General features: G+C 40.8%; 1 protein-coding gene and 1 non-coding gene across 2 annotated transcripts in view; both read left to right on the top strand.

Moving 5' to 3' along the window:
• Positions 1-20,333, top strand: part of Cpvl (carboxypeptidase vitellogenic like) — a 254,363-nt gene that overhangs the window by 230,555 nt on the left and 3,475 nt on the right. The gene's annotated exons all lie outside the window — the stretch shown is intronic.
• Positions 825-946, top strand: LOC116100208. The gene has a single exon (XR_004122531.1). It is a non-coding gene; the product is annotated as a small nucleolar RNA SNORA40 (small nucleolar RNA).

Genomic DNA, 20,333 nt, shown 5'->3' with positions numbered 1-20,333 from the left:
TTTTCAGCTAAACCCGCCAAGTCTTTTTTTGTTAGGTAGAACTTTGGACATTGTCTCTCCAAACCTGTTTCTTTTTCATTCATTTGGGTCACACAGTGTTATTGATCCCACTATGTTCTAGGCAGACTCAGAAGGTTAGGTCGTTTTCCCAGTGTCACCTAGGACTCAGTAGATACCTCAATATGCCACAGTGAGTCCTGACCGGGGCAGTCTAAACTTTCACACACATACTCTGTCAGCTTCTATGGGTCAGGAATCTAAGGCAGTTACTTTAGGTCTTCTCCCAAGGCTGTGGACAGTGTTAACGAAAATCAAGACGTCCATAGAGGCTCAAATGTCGAAGGGTACACTTCCAAGTTTATTCATGCTCTTGGTGACAAAATTCATATCCTCTTAGTTAGTTAGACTGAGGCTTTTGGGCTCTACAGTGATACCAGCTGGAGTCTTCTCTGAAGTTCGCTTTGCACCAGTAAACCAATAAATAGGTCTGCTACCAAAATGGAAGTCATAATTTTTTTTTAGCTGGTCACAGCATGCCCCTATCGCTGCTGTCATATGGTCCATCTCCCATTCAGTAGAAGGGAATTATATTTGGCTATGAATACTATGAGGTCAAAAATCACTTGTTGCTAGCTTAGAAGTCTGTCACAGAGTATATGGCCACAGAAAATAGACTTTAGGTAAATAGACAAAAATGGGTTTCTCCTTCTCAAGCCACGAAGAACAGTGTCAGAGGGAAGCCTATTTGCTTTTCGTCATCAGTGTTTTAGCTTTATAATATCCCACTTACTGCTATTTTGCGAGGTGATAAAACTGTTTTAAGTGGTATTTGTATATATTTCTGTCAAACTTATGGACAAAGGCATGAAAGACAGGTGCAAAAATGAAACCTCTTTTGCAACCTAGAAAGCTTATGAGTTTTGATACATGTAAGGCAAAGAACACGATACTCAAGACAGCTCAAAATGATGAGGATCCCGATAATGAGGTGTTTCCAAGAGCTGATAATTTAAATGCATACGAGCTGAGAAGCCTCTGATGTTTTTCATAAATATTCCTATTGTCATGTGCTAGATCAGTGGTTCTCAACCTGTGGGTCAGGACCCCTTTGAGGGTTGAATGACCCTTTCACAGGGGTCACCTAAGACCACTTGAAATATCAGATGTTCATATTAAAATTTATAACAATAGCTAAATTACAGTTATGAAATAGCAAGAAAAATAACTTGTTTTTTTTTTATGGTTGGGGATCACCACAACAGGAGGACCTAAGTTAAAAGGTCAGCGTTATGAAGGCTGAGAACCAATGTGTTAGATGAAGATTACCACCCTTACCTCTATCCCGTTATGGCTTGTCTGGACTGAGTTCTGGTAACTCATCGAGAATGGGTGTTTCACTATAATATGTGGTATAGCGCTAATGAAGTTTTCATTCTCAGAGCTTTGTGGCTTTAACTTTTGCTTGAGACTCTTATTTCAGTCTGGTATGGATGCAGACATTTTACAGTGCTATGTGCTACTTCTCACGTTATATGGGAGTTCTAGAGGACCCCAAACCAAGGAAAAACTAGAGGTAAGCAGGGCTGCATACAGTAGCATTTGCCGTCATCACATGGACTGAGATAAAAGTATTGCGTAGCAGAGATAGACAACTTGCATTGAGTCATGCAGTTTTTGAGTCAGGTTAACTTTGGTGTGTGATGCTTTTTTTATTTAAAATTTGAAAGCAAATAAAGGAAGGTCAAAAAGCATTTCAGTGTAAGGGACCTTGATGCTTCGTTCTTCACAGTGGTCTACCTTACTTTAGGACAGCCATGTAAGTCATCATCTGAACAAGAAAGTGTCCTTTGGGGACAGAATGGGCCAGCCACTGTTAGCAATTACAAAAGAAATGACAGTGGTGAACTAGGGCCATTTTATTGTTGTCTGTCTGTTTTTGTGTTTTTCTTTTTTGTGAAACCTGGCCAGGCTGGGAGCCACCACCTTATAGGGAGAATGGAGCAAGAATCATTCTTTAACCCAGGAGTCTCTGCATGAGCAGCAAGGAAGGAAAGAGGCATGGAGTCCACACTGACGGTAGTGGGGTGCAGGGCTGTGGCTGGATCACATGCTGACCTGTGCCTCTTTGTGAAATCAAGGACCCATTGAAAATCACAGAATTCCCCTCTGACAAGGGGTAACACAACTTTGTTGCTGTTGCTTTTCTCCGTGCTTCTACCTGGCTCTATAAGAGTCCTGCCTACCTTGATACCTTTTCTTTTATTTAGCTTCTAATATTTTGTAATTCAGTTATGCAGGGGAGACAGCTAGGTTTGCCAGTTGTTGATATTTGAACAGATGAGTTACTCCTTGATAGAACACTGACACCACGTTCTCAATGGAAAGCTTTAAGTCCAGCTTGCTTTTCAGTACGGGGAAACCTGAAATCTCACCCGTCTGCTAGTCATCACTCTTTGTTTTAGCACAGGCGACATACTCCCCAGCAGAGCACACAGCAGGCGTTCGCCCCAGTGAGCTGATCAATTAAAGGCAGCAAGCGATTGGCAATGTTTGCTGAAGCCCGTGGAAAGGAAAGGCTAACTTGGCTACAGGGCAAGCCTCTCTGGAACAATGTCTTGGGAAAATGAATACTTTTCTGGAAGAAACAAAAGCTGGTAAAACATTTAAGTCAAATCGATCTTTAAACAGGATTCTGAACATGGAAACCATTTCTATACACACATGGCATCTATTAGAAATGAGGGCTAGGAAAATTTCTCCCGTGCAAGACTTTCCAGAAGGAAAGAACGTACTCGATAAAGGTTGTCCTCCCACGGCTCCTTAGAGAACAGTATCTCACCCAAGTCCAAACTCTCAGTCACTCAAGCACAAGCGCTGTGTGTGACAGTCTTCACCCTCGCCATCTTCTTGCACTTTACTTCAACCATAGTAACAATAGCCTCGCTGTGACCTAGTTATACACTAAAATATTTCAAACTTAGCAAAGCACAATAAAATGATTTTAATAGCCTCCCTCCCCAGAGGCAATCACTATTTACCATGTATTATGCGTCTTTCCATTTCTGTTCAAGCACATATATAAACCATACTGGTTGTAAATGCTTTTAATAGATTGCTTTCTCTTATTACTAACTTGCTGTTGTGTGCATGGTAGAGCACAAGTCTAACAGTAACTCTCAGGAAGAGGAATTGGAACTGTGGTGCCAAAGGATGAACTTGTTTTTATTCTGATAAATGCCATCAGACTCTGTGTGTTGTTATTGTTGTTGTTGTTGGTGGTGTGTGGTGTGTGGGTAGATGTGATGGTGGTGGTAGTGTTTGTTGGTGGTGGTGATGGTGATGGTGGTGATGGTGATGATGGTGATGGTGTGTGTGTATGTGTGTAGGTCCATCCTACAGTTTATCTGTGGAGAAGAACTTCCTCTTTATTCTGCCTGTGTGTCCTAAATCCTTGTATTCTAAGTGATAAATTTGACCTTCTTGCAGATTTGACTGGTTTTTTTTTGTTTGTTTGTTTGGTTTTGGTTTTGGGTTTTTTTTTTTTTTTTTTTTTTTTTTTTTTTTTTTTGACTTACCATTGTCCTCAGGTGTATTTTTTACACATTTGTGTTTCATTTCTATTGCCTCTTCTGTGGACCACGTGCCTGATTTTCCTCCTGAGGGCTGGCTCCTCTTTCAAACTGAGCATTTCCCCTGGCTCTGGGTGGAGCCCACCGTTTATACAGATATCCTCCAAATCCTGCTTCCTTGTGTTTTAGGGACAAATTAACCTCCAAAGCATTTTTATAATCCCTTTGCTGCAATGGCTCTGGCCTTTAAACGCACAGGAGGTCTGTCATTCCCCAGATGGATGTGAGCATTGGATGCCGGCTCTGCCAGCCTCTCTCCAGGCTTCCCTCAGTGATGCTGGCCCTTGGCTCAGTGTCTACAACCAGGCTTCTTATTTTAAGGCAGCCTTAACTTGTCCTCATTTCTTCTGCCTTTCTTTGGATTCTTGTGAAATCCTGTGGCGATAAAGCCATTCTATGCTGCACTTTGAAGTATGACCATCTCTTGCAGAGACTTTTCATCTAGACATTATGGGAAGACTTGGTGCAGCTGGAACTTTGTTTTAATTTAGCCAATGGAGGCTTTTGCATCTATGAAACTAGAAGGCACTTATTCATCCTTTGGATTTAATATATTTTCTTAAAGGTTGTGATTTGCATTTCTGTTCTCTATCTCCTTTTACATTGCTTTCTGAGAAATGCAAAACCCGTGGGGAAAGTGGGCCTGGCTTTGGGGAGATTTCAAATGCAGCTCTCATTTCTGTCACTGAAGGCGGCCCCCAGTCCTTCCCGCCTGGGCCAACTGCCTGCAGGGTAATGGATTATCTTCCTCTCAGCAGACTCCACGGGAGATGTTCTCAACGGTTTATGCATTCTGGCCGGAAAACACTCCCTGCAGACGGAGAATTCTTCCTGTGTTCCCCAGCAGAGGTCCCAGGGGACTGAATCTGGCTCGCAGTATGAACCCCATGTGCTATAAAGAGAAGATCAAGGGCAGATTTGGCACTAAGTGGTTGTTCCAAACTTTGCAACTGGTCTAAACTTTCAAAGACAAAGAGTGAGTCCTTGTTGCTTTCACCTTGGGGAATACTTCCAGAAGGTGTCTACACTCACCTTAAAATGCCCAGATCCTAACAGAAGGGAAGAGATCTGTAAACAGAAAAGGTGATTGGTTCTGCTTTGGAATAAGAAAATAGAAAGGCAGGGGAGAAATCACGGAAGGAATAGATTAATTGTTATTCAGTTGCTCAGAACAGGTTTCTTTGACCTGGAATTGTATTGTGCTTGAGTTTAGGCATCTGTGGTCACCCTTCTGCAACTGAAGCAAGAGATATATTTATTTAATGTGTAATATATGAGGGAAATCAGCAAGAAAAATGTGTGGGGGGGAGGGTCCAAAGAAACAGAAACAAATTTAAACTGAGAGAGGAGGGAGGAAGGAAAGGAGGGAACAAGGAGAGAGAGAGAGAGAGAGAGAGAGAGAGAGAGAGAGAGAGAGAGAGAGAGAGAGAGAAAGAAAGAGAGAGAGAGGGGCAAAGGCAACAAAACTGAGAGGAAAAAGGGGGCAGAGAGAGAATGAGTAAAGAAAGGAAACACAAAGAAGGAACTGGATGATAAGGAATAGAAAGGAAAGGACAGAGGAGGAGGGAGGACCCTCTGAGGTGAGCTGTTGTACTGTTGGAAAACATCCTCAAGAGCAAAGCCAGCAAGGCAGCTTCCACAGATGTCTTCCTGGTTGTCACCCAGAGCTTTAAGGACAGAAGGTTAGCAAACCCTGAACTTTACTGGTCACATTAAACTTTGTTTTGCAATCCCTAGGGAGGCCTACAACTTGGGGGTTGAGGTGACAAGGGGCAGATTGAGGGAATAATTTATTTCACTCTTTGCCATCTGGGCATCCACATTAATTAAGTGGATTCATTTGGTGCTGGTTTTTGTTCCCTTCAGAGTTCTGGTCATGAAAATTAAGAATCATGATTCTAATATCTCGCGTGGCCTGTGAGTCATGGCAGGATGCTTTACCGCTCTGGCCTTCCCAGTTTGCTACGTTTTGATTTGCTGAGTTCTTTCTTCCTCTTTTGTGCAGTTTACTTATTATAATTATTAATGAGGAAGCAGAAAAATGGCTATTCAGTTGAACTTTAGGGAGCAGGACATAATAAATGGTCTCTGTCTAGGATCTAACATTTGCCCCTAAATACAGTAATTATTAGGTTGCTTGATGATATGCTGAGTTTTACAAGGCTCTTATTAGGGAAAGAAAAAGAACATAATAAATCCACTAATGTGGGTAATGACTGGTATGGAAATTGAAAATGGTTCAAAATTAACCCACTCCTTTTTTCCATCTTCTAAATACCCCCCTGGGTCCTAATATTATTCATCACATAAATATACTTGCTTTCATTTCAGCTGGTTCTGCGCTGCCAAGATGCTGCTCCACAATTAATTGCAATTAAGTGCTATCTGGCCTTACCCAGGCATTGCCAACAGGCTCAACAGAAGGAAAATGTAACAAACCTGCAGTGGCAGAGAGATGCACGAATGGTTCTGTGAGCACGGCATGTCTAGCTCAGTGTTAGTTCAAGGGTCCCTGAGTAACACCCAAAATGAAGGTACTCAGTAAATGGAAGCTGTCTGCTTGCAGTGACCACTGAAGGGCTTCATAGGCCTCTCTGCCTCTTCCTCTGTACCCCCCTCTGTCTCTGTCTCTGTCTCTGTCTCTCTGTCTCTCTTTGTCTCTGTCTCTCTTTCTCTCTCTCTCTCTCTCTCTCTCTCTCTCTCTCTCTCTCTCACACACACACACACACACACATGCACATACACACACTTCTGCATAGTAGAGACAATCTGATTTTAATGCAGACCTTTCTGTGTGTCTTTACTGTAAGTCAAAAGCCAATGTATGACAGGGTCTGATGGAGCCTGATGCAGAAGTACACGGGAATACTCTCACACATTAAACATGAGTAATTTTCAGGCTGTATAAAACACTGTATTTATAAAATATTTCTTTGGAGTAAACTATATAGTATGTCCCAACTGTAGTCATTTACTGAAGATAAATCTGAAAAATAATATGTAACTGGAAAGGGACCTTCCTGCCACCTTGATTCCTGTCATCCTGAGTCTTTCTATAAGCCTTCTGTTGGTGTTTAAAGGTTTTCAATCTTACTTGAAATGTGAACAGAGTAAGTGAAAACCGTTTAAACTCTACTGGAATCAAATCCGGGTTCCACAATACAAAATGAAAACAACAAACACAAACAATGAAGCCCTAAGCCCGAGTAAAGCCCATTAGGAAGCTGCTCCCTCAGTTAGAGAGAGAACAAGAGCAGCACAGATTGGTGTGCTGGAGCATTGCCATTAAAATGGAGGAAAAATAAAACACCCCAAGGATGACTGCATAGCCCAGCACCACTATGATACAGAGCTGGCCAATGTAATAAGATGCGAAAAGGAAGTTTAGATCTCAAAAGTAAATGTAATGTTGGAAATAAGGTAAAAACATTCAGTACACTGAGAAGAAATGAGTACTTAGAATGCAGCAGACAAAGGGTTAGTATTAAATTTTCCAGAGCACCCTACAAATCAATAAAAGATGATCAAGAAGCCATCAGCAAAAAGAGCAGCAGAAACAAAGAACAAATTCACATGAGGATGGTTTCAATGGCTGGCGGAGTTGACCATTCTGAACTTTATTTTAATAATAATCAATGAACTCTCAAATCTTATTTGTGATTGCAAACATGTTTTGAAAAGGTTTATATGATGAGAATTGGAAAATAAGGAGAATATAAATATAGTATAAATATAGTGAAGTCTTCTTGAAAAGCAAATCCACCACAATGCTCACTATGATTTTAACTTCTATTCATGTAGCATGGTAAAACACACACACACATACACACACATGCACTCGCACGTACATGTCAAAGCAGTTCACCACAGTTGTGTACATAAGTGCAAAAAGCCGTGCACTGGTTTATCTATACAGTTTTCCAAAGCAGGGTCTCACAGACTAGGCAGTTTTAACAACAGAGAGCTATATCCTCGAGCCACTCAATGCTGACATTGAACATCTGTGTGGTAGGTTCATCCTGTGACCTCTAGCCTTGTTTTCGGCAAGCCACCTCTACACTCTGTCTTTCTTGGTGTTCTTCTGCAGAGCCTGTGTCTTGATCATCCTTTCTTATAAAGTTCACTGGTCTTATTAGATCAAGATACACCAATTACCTCTTTAAAGACCCTGTCTCCAAGTAGAGTCACATTACAAAGCATTAGAAAGCATCAGAACTTAGGGCTTAACATGAGTTTTGAGGGGATGTGATTTAGTCTTTAACAGAAACAACATACATGCAAGAAAGGAAAGTGGTCATGGTACATTCAGGCCACATGATAATACACAGTCACTAATAAAATTGAAGTAAATCAATGAAAAAATTAAAATACTAAGGTAAAAGTAGTCAAAATTTATAGATGACATAGTAGAATTTAATTAAAGAAGAGAAAATGACATAGCACATATCTGTTTTAAATATTTTTATTGTAAATTATGTGTACACATCTGTGTCTGTGTTGAATATGTGCATGTGACTACAGGTGCCCACAGAGGCCAGAAGAAGGCACCAGATCCATGGAAGCTGGAATTACAGCTGGTTGTAAGGCACCTAATATAAGGGCTGGAAGCCAAACTCCAGTCATCTGCAAGAACAGTACATTCTTAACCACTGAGAAATCTCTTCAGCCCCTTCATAAACACTTTTAACAAAGAGAAAGGGATAAGAATGGAAGTAGAAGTTGTTCCTCAGCATCTTTGGTAGACATTGGCCATTAGGTTGTGTTTACAGCATATTCTTTGATTATGTAACTTAAAGTCCCATTTCTATTGTTTAAAAATGCTAGCAAATTGAAGTAGGCAGAATAAGACACAATGGCAGAATTCACAACTCTGAATCTGGCCAGACATTGCCTTGGATATCAAAATATGAGGGTGGTCAAGGTCAAAACAAGGGTAGAGGTCACAGGATGAACCTACCACACAGATGTTCAATGTCAGCATAAAATGACATTATGTTTGTATATAATCTGTGCTATCCCCAATATGTTCAATTCCTCTTTAGACATAATACCGAATACAATGCTTATGATTATGCTTATACATCACTCCATTCTAGTGATGTTAGTGTTGTACTCAGCCCACGTCAACATAAGAATAGGAAAAACAATGTTCGGATGTGAGGGCGATCTGGCTGCAACATCTGTCACCCCATTGATCGCCAGGGTTGATTCGGCTGATCTGGCTGGCTAGGCGGGTGTCCCCTTCCTCCCTCACAGCTCCATGTGTGTCCCTCCTGAAGCTGCACGCTAGGTCAAAGAGGACGACCTTCCCCGAATAGAGGAGGACCGGCCTTCGGTCAAGGGTATAGGAGTAGCTGCGCTCCCCTGCTAGAACCTCCAAACAAGCTCTCAAGGAAAACCAATGTTCCTGAAAAACAATGTATATGAATAATTGTGCAAGAGAGAAAGGCACACACAGAGAGAAGGCACAATCTATGTTTGATTGAATCCATATATGTGGAGGGTCAACTGTGCACCAAAATATTGGACGTGGTTGGTTTTGAGAAAGCCAAAATGGAGCAGAGCTCAGGCAGAGGAAAGGGTGGCAGATTCAGAGTTGTGAATTCTGCCATTGTGTCTTATTCTGCCCACTTCAATTTGCTAGGCTTTTTTAAACAATAGAAATGGGATTCTAAGTTAAGCAAACACATACCTAATCACAGCTTTGAGGTTTGAGGTTGAACAACCCAAAATTTCTAACACTGTTAGAAACTTTCAAAATTCTGCTCTATAATGGTGAGAGACTCCTGAAGTTGGTTTCTCTTCCTGCTAGTACGATTTCATGGGAAATTCTGATTGATGAAAGTCCTGATCCACAGTGTTAATGGGCAGAGTTAAGTGTGAAGGAGGGAGGGAGGGGGCACTTCTTTTTCTATGGCCATCTCACCTAGCAAATGGCAGAGGTCAGTGCCAGCTTGCTCCTAGAGCCTGACATTGTCTTCCAACTCCCATCTTCCTTTTCGACTACCATCCATCCACCCATGGCTTCAGATCTCAAGCACTGAAGGTGAGAGGAGATGGTAGCAGCTTGTTCAGCTCTAATCCTTCAGAAGCAGCAGGGGATAAGGTCCTGCCAGTCAGGACTCACCCCCCCCACACACACACACACATGCACATCTCACAGCTTCAGGATTTTCTCTTCTGTGTTCTGGAGGTATGCTGACATTCTTCAAACCCTGAGATCCTGTTGTGAGCCTGGCCCATTACTATCCTCACCACAGTTTAAATGAGAACAGGCATTAGTGATTGGCTGGTTTGGTTGATGATGCTTTGAAGGCCACCATTCATTCATTTAAGGGAGAGTTGCCTATCCAAGGATATTTCAACAACTGCTGCCCCCAAGACAGCACATGATTCCTGCAGGCTCACAGGCCACCTGGGCTGCTCATCCTTGTTATGGTGCCCCTCTTCTGGTTGTGACACCAGAGGTTCTTGAGCTGCAGAGATAGCCACTAGTTTCCCTCTAATAAAAAATGGCTTTTCCTGGTACAAACTACCCCCCACAACCTCCACACCAGCCACACCCACTACCACACATCCACCATGTCCACAACATCATCCACCCTGGTTTAAAACTTGTGTCTTGTTGGGGAGCTCAATCCTTTTGGCCATTCCTGGTCACACAGAGAAACCCAAGCTTCTGCCACTTCTGTCTCAGTCATGATGTAGGGTGGAGGAAATGATTCCCTAACCTTTCAGCATTCTCTCTGTCCCCTCACCACTTGTTCTAATCAGGATATAGGAAAGAGGAGAGTAGGTCTCCAAGTCACACCCAGGCTCCCCAGTTCACAGTTTAGGACTCCCTTCTCCATCAGTGACTTATATAATTGAAAGATCCCACACCCTCCTTTTTCTTTGGAGAAGCTGCAGGTCCTTATCAGCCTGTTGGAAACTGTCCTAAAGTAACAGGATGTTGGGTGTTATTCTTGCCAGACATTATTGGGAGGATTAAAAGCAGCATCAGAAACCTAAGCAATCTACCTGAGGTAAGTTGGCTCACTCAATGACCTGATGAATTGCCTGCTGGTTTCTAGAAAGGCTCTGTGAAGCAGCTTGGGTATTTACTCCCACAACCAAGATAACCTCCCCCAAAACTGTGAGCCACTGGTATTGCTTTTGTCACTCAGTCAAACCCAGAAGAAAGGAAAAATATCCAGAAAGTAGAGGGATTTGAAGGGATGGATAGGTCTTAACTTTTGGAATTGTTAAAAAAAAAGAGAAGTGTACAAATTATGAATTTATGAATATTTACACATATATGAATCCTTCATATGAATAATGAGTTACATAGTTTCAACTGAAGACATATAGAGGGAGAAAGCTGTTCTGTGGTGATTGTTGCCCTTAGGGAAACAGACAAGAAAGGATATGGGGAAAACAGCCCAGGGAGAAGGGTTCAGAAACCTGCCAACATTGCTTGATTAAGCCCTGAGTGCAGGTCTGATGACATTTAGACAAAAGAATTCACAAAGCATCCTGCTCCAATGGGTAGTTGACCTCCTCATGACTTTGACAACTGAGGAAGAATGTAGACAGACAACAGAAGGCCTTTTAGAAATCCTCCAAGTCCTGAGGTAGAGTCTCAGCCAAACAGGCTTGGCTGTGCATTCTCCAGGTCACATTCACAGGCTACAACCTAGTGGAAGGGAAGCTAACATGGTCCTACGGTGACTATATTTCAGCCATTCTACAAATTCTTCTTCCTATATCAAAAGCAAACAAACATAAAAACAAAAGAAACAAAACCAAAAACAATCAAAAAACAAAACACAAAACAAACAAAAGTAAAAGTGCAGCCATTTCTGGAGGTTGTTGAATTCTGTTGGCTGTGGACAATGGGATTTGCTCAGATAGCCAAACCCCTCTATGAGAGCATAAGGGGTACCTAGCCTTTGGGATGGCCTGAAACTGAGCAGAGGGCCTTTAAAGCCTTGACAATAACTTAACTGTTTCTATGTCAACCAATCAGTGGTAATTAGGAAAAACCATGGTCGGAACGGCATCAAAGAAAGGAAATAAACGTCTTTAATTCCAGCACTTGGGACGCAGAGGCAGGTGGATTTCTGAGTTCAAGGCCAGCCTGGTCTACAGAGTGAGTTCCAGGACAGCCAGGGCTATACAGAGAAACCCTGTCTCAGAAAAAACAAACAAACAAAACAAAACAAAACAAAAAGATCAAATAATGGGTGCCATTCTCTGTTTCCCTGGTTCCTGAGGCTGACTTCCTTACTGCCAGCATTAGCTGGACCACTGATGCTTTTTCTGACCTGGCTGAGACCCTACATCCTCAACTGCACGGCCAGCTAAGCTACTTGTCCTTACGATCAACTCCTAGGACAGGACAACTCAAGCTATTTGACTCATACTCACAGAACCAGTGGGGAATGTGACAGCAGGACAATGCAGGGGTCCCATCTTGTGTTCTTACTTTAGCCATTTCAGATCTAAAATTTGCTCTTTTGGTAGAGAATCCCACGGAAAACTACCCAAATTGACTCTAGGAACCCGAGATCAAGATGCCCCAGCTAATGTATCTGAGTTTCCCTGCTTATGCAAACCTCCCTTCCCAGCTAACCACTTAGCTTCGGCCTTATTGTGAAAACCTCTCCCTGCAGCTGTAGATGGAGAAACCAGGATGTGAGTTCTGTCTTTAAAAGCAGCTTGCTGTAAATGCTCAGGGCTACAATTGGGCCCTAAATACTTCAGTATAATCCCAGCCAGCTGACTGGAATAAAGACTTTCAAATGGCCGTAAACTGTCTGAGTGGTCATCTTCACTGGAATCCCTGTAACACGCACATCACTCGGTGAGGATAACCAATACCTGACCTTCTACCAACATGATAGCTTTTTCCTGGTTCAAAGCTTTCTACAAATCAAATAGTACAATAAATAGTAGGTTGTTTTGTCTGGGTCTCTCGTTCAACAACACGTCTATAAAAGATGTCTGTGTTGGCGTCTGAAACAACAATCCTTTTGATGATTTTATAATATTCCACAGAATAGCATAGTATCACATTACGTGACTGCAGAAGCCAATGTTGACACTTTGGGAACTGAACTGCTGTGAGCCGTAATCTGTCTTTCTCTTGATCAATATATGTGCACATTTCTCTTGGATTTGAACTTAGGAGTATGAATTTTTACATCACAGCGTATGCATGGGTAAACTTCAGCAGAAGCTACCAAGAAGGTTTCCAGAGTGACGGGACCAATGTATCTGCCTACCAACAGCATATGGAAATTCCACACATTCACCACCAGGAAGTGCTATCAAGTCATCTTAATAAGAATAGCTTAGAAAAGGAGCTCTAAGACAATCTGCATTTCCATGGTGGGCAATGCTGTCGGGACCCCTTTTTGTATCGACATAGCTGGTCAGAAACCTTTTGTTAACAACATTACTTGTTCAAGTTCTTGCATCTCTCTTGGAGCTATTCCAATGATTAATAATATACACGCTTATTACAATTCCTGTATTTGTGCTACAAAACATTTTACTTTGGGACATGTATTAACCCCTTGATGTAGCATCCAGAAAAGTTCAGGGTTTTTATTTTAATGACACCTATCTCCTTAGTTATTTTTTATGGCTACTTTTTTATTTGTTTGTTTGTTTGTTTTAAGACATGGCATCCCTGTGTAGTGTTGGATGTTCTGGAACTCACTCTGTAGACCAGGTTGGCTTTGAACTCACAGAGATCTACCTGCCTCTGCTTCCCAAGAGCTGGTATTAAAGGCATGCACCACTAATGCCTGGCATGGTTACTAATATTTTGGACTTTTGTTAAGAATTTTTTCTTTACTTCTAAAGTCTTAAGGGAAGATGCTGAAATCATCTAGATTCTAGAAGTCTTGTTTCTTTACATTTCTTATGGTCAATTTGGAACTGCTATTTGGGGGGGCAGTGTGTCTGTCTCTGGTCATGGATATCTAACAAGTTCAGTGCTATTTGTTGTCGATACTGTGATTTCCCATGGTGGCCCTCAGATAGCACAGCTGTAAATCATGCCGCTGACTTTCTGTTGGAGATCGCCCATGCTGCTTCCTTCTGTCTTATCATTCATTTTAATTATGGTAATTTTTTAAAAAGTGTTTACACATGTAGCTCTCTGCTTTTGAAGAATGCATTAGATATTCTAGTTTATTTGCATTTCCATATAAATTTTAAGATGAGCTTGTCACCTTGCATCTTAGTTAAGACTGTTTTCAGCTGGAGACTTACTTGGGTGGGAAGATTTTGAATTTAGTACCAATCTGGGCAACACAATGAAGCTCATTACAAATTTCAAACCAAAGCAAACCAAATCAATACCCCCCCCCCCCAAAATGACATGGATTCTATGTATCTGTTTCAGAACAAGCATCAGTAAGAAACCAAGTATCAGTGACTAAATGCCAATATAAATGGTTTTTGAGTCAGGCTCTCTAATACCCAATTAGAATATCTCTCCATTTAAAACCTCATCTCTGTAAACTGTCTCTTATAAGTTTTTAGAATAGCATGTAATGCACCCATGCAATGTTAGAAGTTTTCTTCAGCTGATATACAACAACCACTGATAATAAAATTTTTAAAACCCATTTGGATGGCAGTGGATACAGTCTTCTCAGTATTCTGGATGCATTTAGGTGGGAAAAAAGACTGTCTCACCAGGGGAATGCAACAGGAAGATGGCCAGGTGATATTGAGAACAACATCATTCTGGAGAAGGGATAAAAGGCTCCAGAAGAAAATTCAAATACTCAAGTGTCAGAAAGCGAAAACAGTCCAAGGGGAAGGGATGCCTTCCTTGTATGGGCCCTTAGTCAGGCACGTCCCGGTTAGAAAGTCTAATGAGAGTTAAGGCAGCAAGAAACCCAGGTTAAAAGTGACAAGGTGAAAAGACAGAGGTAGAAAGAAAGTTTAAAAAAGAAAGGAAGCAGGGAAGATGTATACATGTATGTATGTATGTATGCATGTATATATGCATGCTTGTATGTATGTATGTATGTGTGTGTATATATGTATGCATGAATGTGTGCATGTATGTATGCATGTATGTATATAGACAGAAAACAGGCAATAGGCTGCATTGAGAGTTAAAGTTTATGCTCCTCCCTTTGAATTCATAAACCTTTCCTGTGGGGCCTTCCCCTGCAGATGTACGACACACCCAAAGGAAGTCTAGTGACACAAGAATCACACCTCATCCCCAGGCCCTTCCGGCTCTTGGCAAGACTTCCTGTGAACTCTATGCTTCTGAAGTCTTTGGTCTCTTAGGCAGGCACCTCCCTTGTATGTTCAGGAAAAGCAGAGGCAACAGAGGAGTGAGTCTTCTCCAATGTCTCACCTAGAGGATTGTATACCTTGTCGTGTCACCACTTACGCAAATCTTTCAAGGATTGTCACAATCCATGCCTTAAGCTATAGAATAGGGGAGGTAGGCCAGGCTAGTTACAGGAAGCACAGCATCAGAAGCTGATGTTGAATGAGAAAGGGGACCGACCAGGTGTGACTTTATTGTCCGCTCCATGTATTTGCAGATTCTATCTATGGATTCAACCAGACATGAACAAAAACTATCTCTAAGAATTTATCTGTAGAGAAGAAGCACAGACTTTTGAGGTCATTATTGCCCAAACAACACCTATTTACAGAACATTTATGTTGTATTGGGGATGGTAGGTGATCTAGAGATGATCAAAGATGAAAAGATGTGTGTCAATTATACACAAACACCAGACCATTTTATTTAAGAGACTTGATCCCTCCCTCCTGTATCCAAAAGGGTAACAACACATTCTTCAGTTATCTCCATACATACTCTGAGGGCTTCATATGTATTCTCATTTCTTATAAACTCCACCTTTATGTTTATCTCTCCTTTCCTAGAAAAATCAGCTCTTTCACTTTTGGTTCATGCCTACCCCAAGCATGTTTTTTTCTATAAAACTGTTAATTATTTATTATGCTAATTTATACTGACTATTTAGAAGTGGGAATGTAAGCCATGATTGGTTCAATATTTACTGGAAGGTTTTCTCTTTTCCCATTCAGTCTAATGTGAACTCATATTTCACACTAAATGTTTTCCTGTTTTCATTTAGAGATGTTACTATGTTTGTGCTTTCAGAGACATTGCTGATAAAGTGTCAGGGGGATACATTTAAACATTATTTAACAAACTGACCTTAAGAGCTTCTATAGAAGACCATGAAAGCTGATAAAAATGGAAATAAGTTATAGTCTACTAGAAAGGAAAATCAGAGAATTTAACATACCCAATTATCTCAAAAGATTTTTAAAAAGACAGAACAGATAATAGATAGGTCATATAGAAAACAATGGTTATATATCAGGTAGAAATTAAATTATATTGACAATTACATAAGTATAAATGAATGAAAAACTACAAATAAAATGTACATTTTGTTAGTGAATAATAAAATATAACCCAAGTAGACAATGCTAATCTTCAATATAAGGGTTATAAAAATATTCAAAGTAAAAAGATGGGAAAATATGTAAGTTGCACAATGGAGTGAAAACTAATGTAACTATCTCACTGAAGAAAAGTTGGTTTCGACAGAAAAGACATCACTAGAGACACTAGAGGTAAAGAGAACATTTCCAGTGATAAAATATATAAGACACAATTCTTAACTTACATGCAACAAATAAAACAACCTTACATTATATAAAGATAAAGCAGTTGGCAGAATTAGAAATAGTCATATCACTAATCATAGTTGTAAATTCTTAGCAAATATCTTTCTCCATAGAAGAATAAAAAAAATTAGCAAATGCATATGTGAGTTGATAGCAAGAGTAGTAGACTTAATAAAATTGACAGAGTATTGACAGAACACAGTGTTCTGTGTTCAGCATCTGTAGAAAGCACACTCTCGTGCAACACACATGCAACACGTACCAAAAGAATCACATTCTTGTCTTTACAGAAGTATCCAAAAATATTGATTGTAGAATTTTTATCTCAAAATAGTAGAACTAGGCATAACATCAAGAATAACAAAGAATACTGTAGGAAAATCCCTGACTGTCAGTAAGTTAAGCAGTGTGCATCGGAGCAGTCTAGGGAAAAGACACAACCACAATGAAGTCTTAAGTAATATGTTGGACTACAAGATGAGACTATAATATATCAAACTTGTGAAGCGCAGTTAAATCTGTAATTAGAAGAATATGCATAATTTAAATCTCGGTGTTAGGAAAGAAGAGTAAAGTTTACAGTCTGAGCCACGCTCTCCAGAGGTTTGGAGAGGAGTGGGGAGCCTCAACGAAAGCGAATCCGAATCATGAGTGGGAAAGCAAATGCAGGTAGTAAACAAAACACAGACAAGAAAAGCATCAAGAATGAAAAGTCAGTTCTTTGGAAAGATTCATTCTGATCAGTAAGTCTCTATGGATATTCAAAAAGAGTAAGGGGGTGCAGGACATGAAAAAGTTGGCACTTGTAGGGGAAACCTCATGAGTTCAAGGAAGAAACAAAATCAAGCTTATACAAAGTCTCCCAGAGAATTGAGGCAGAAGGGTAATCTCAAGCTAATTGTATGAAGTCAGTTTTCAGACTGATAACACAAATATGATGGGAAACTGCCAGGAAAGAAAACCATAGGTTAATCTCCTTCATAAACATAGATTTTCAAAATCTCCAATGAAATCTTAGAAAATTAATCCAGACATATATAAAAGGTGTTATCCTTCAGGACCATTTTGGGTCTCATCTGTAAGTTCAAGATGGTGCTCTACTTTCATTCTATTGCTGTGATAACACCATTCCGACTGAAAGCAGCTTAGAGGAGGAAAGGATTTATTTGGATTCTTTTTCCACCACTGAGGGAGGACAGGGCAGGAACTCAAGCAAGAGCTAAAGGGAGGAATGCTGCTCACTGGTTCACTCTGACATGCTCCCACTTGGCTAGTTTTCTTACTTAGACCATCTGCCTAAGGATGGTGCTGCCCACAGTGGGCTGAGCCCTCCTCCATTCAAGACAATTTCCTCCACAGTTGTGCTCCAGGCCAGTCTAGTCTAGATAGTTCCTCAGTGGAGCCTCCCTCTCAGATGACTCTAGGCCATGTCAAATTGTCAATTAAAGCTAACTAGGACATCTGGTTTCACATTTGAGACATCTGTGCAATTCATAACACTTTCAGAACAAAGAACACCCCAAATGATTAACACCAATAGCTACTGGGAGAGTAGTAGACTAAACCCCCACTGATAAAGAATCTTAGCAAAACTAGGCACTGAAAGACAACTTTTAATTTTGATAAAGGGACTTTCAAAAGAATGAAAGAAAAGAGGAAAAATAAAACCATCTTCAACTTAGTATAGAAAATTTGTTTTCTTCCTTAGTGGCTAACAACATCCAATGTGCTGCTTGTTTTCAGAAGTACACTAGAAGACTGACCATGCCATTCCATTCCAAGATAGCAGAACTCCAAAGGCCCCTCGAAGGCTGGAACCTTATACCAAGGAACACTCCACAGAGTGTATCCTGTGTCCAAAGCTTCATGTTTTCAGACATGTGTTAGAATTGAGAATAAAGCCAACAGTATCTCTGATGATATTTAGGGATTAGGAGGAGAATTGGGGCTTTCCACCTGGCCTAGTAGAGAACAAAAGGGAAATCAGGTCTTAGAGCTGAGAACATTCCTGCAGGGCCTAAGTGAATGTGAGATCTTACTAAGTTTTTATTGGGGGGGCGGGGGTTGGTTTTTCTAGACAGGGTTTCTCTGTGTAGCCTTGGCTGTCCTGGAACTCACTCTGTAGACCAGGCTGGACTTGAAGTTGCCTCTGCCTCCCAAGTGCTGGAACTAAATGTGTATGCTACCACTGCCCGGCTACAAAGTATTCTTGGGCTGATATATGGCTCAGGCATTAAACCACTCATCCTGTAAGCAGGAGGGCCTGAGTTTGGATAACCAAAGCCTAGCACACTCTTGTAATCCAGAAATAGAAAGATGGAAGGCAGAAACTGATGATAGGCCAACTAGCCTAGCCCACTTGGTGAGATCTCAGGCCAGTGAGATCCTATCCCAGACAGAAGGTAGAAGGGCCTTGAGGAGCTACACTTCAGTCTGTTTCTGACCACCTTTCACATGAGCAGACACTTGTATGCGTGCACATGTGTGCCTTGCAGATGCACTCCCACATGTGCACCCACACATCTGTAGACCCACAGGCACATGTGAATTCACATCTGTACACTTCCAAATATATGCATCCACTTACCTGTACACCCCCTACACATGTACCTTCACACCTGTGTGCTCACACAATGCATACACATTTACATAATCATATATACATGCTGTGCATGCACACAAACACACGCGTGCGCACAGAGGGGGGGAGAGAGAAAGAGAGAGAGAGGAGAGAGAGATAGAGATAGAGAGAGAGAAAGAGAGAGAGAGAGAAAGAGAGAGAGAGAGAGATTCTGCTAGATTTGTAGAGAATTGATAGCATCATAAAGGGCCCCATGTGCATTTGCAAGAAAGGCACTGATGGGCCTGGGTGGAAGAAGGAAGGGCAGGTGTGAAAGAAGGCAGGAAGGGCTGCAGAAGACAGGCCTGGGTACTGGTTTATTGGTTAGGAGAAATGCTCTGCAAAGGATTGTTGCTGGGAGGCAGACGCGTTCATGCTCCCTACAAAAGATCCTCTCACTGACGTGCCAAAGAGAAGGCCTGATATCCAATTAAATTTGAATGTTAGAGAAATAGTATTTTTTTTTCTTATTTCTATGATCCTAATATTTCCTGGAGCATACTTACTGAAGGAATTATTGTTTAACTACAATTTTATCAAAATTATAAATTTATGACTATAAACTTATAAATGACATTGAAGAATTTTGACCCTACCAGCTACTTTAGCTGACACTTATTCATTGCAATACTAATTTGCATTTTTAAAATTAATTTATATTATGTGCCTAAGTATATACATATATATGTATATGTACATATATATATATATATACTTATATGTTCTAGTATGTGCACACAAACACATATATATATATATACACACACACAAGTAAACACAAATATATGCCTATATATACACTTAGTCACATAAAATAAATTAATACTTATATATAATATATGTGAATATATATGCATCATGTGTATGTACAAGTCCCTAGAGGTCAGAAGAGGCATCAGACTCCTGGAACTGGAGTTACAGGTAGTTGTGAGCTGTCAGGTGGGTTCTGGAAATTGAATCCAGACCTCTGCAAGAATAGTAAGTACCCTTAGCCACTGAGTATCTCTCCAGTCCCCTGCATTTTAATATGTATAATGCAGTTCAAGGTAGGCACGATGGTGCAGGCTTATAACCCTCACCCACACATGAAGAATTTGAACTTGAGAAGTTTGAGGTCAAACTAAGCTACATAGTGAGACTGACCCCTCCCCCGACTTAAAAAAACAAACATAAACACACACATAAAAGTTTAAAAAATCATTCTTACGTTCTTTTCACTAAAATACCCTTCTAATTTGTTGTAAGAAATAGTTGCCTGAAGGCAGATTTTACATGGCGATGAAAATAAAGAGGTTTTCCTGGGTTTCAGGGCAACAAGGCAAGTGTGGCCTCAAGAAGGGTTAATCAGTGGGAAGACAGGTGAGCTTACAGGAGCTGGTGAAGGGGAGCTGGGG

Source organism: Mastomys coucha, unplaced genomic scaffold, assembly GCF_008632895.1.
Source record: "Mastomys coucha isolate ucsf_1 unplaced genomic scaffold, UCSF_Mcou_1 pScaffold20, whole genome shotgun sequence".
Taxonomy (NCBI): Eukaryota; Metazoa; Chordata; class Mammalia; order Rodentia; family Muridae; genus Mastomys; species Mastomys coucha.
Note: the sequence above shows the minus strand (reverse complement) of the source record. Positions and strands in the feature narration are given on the sequence as shown.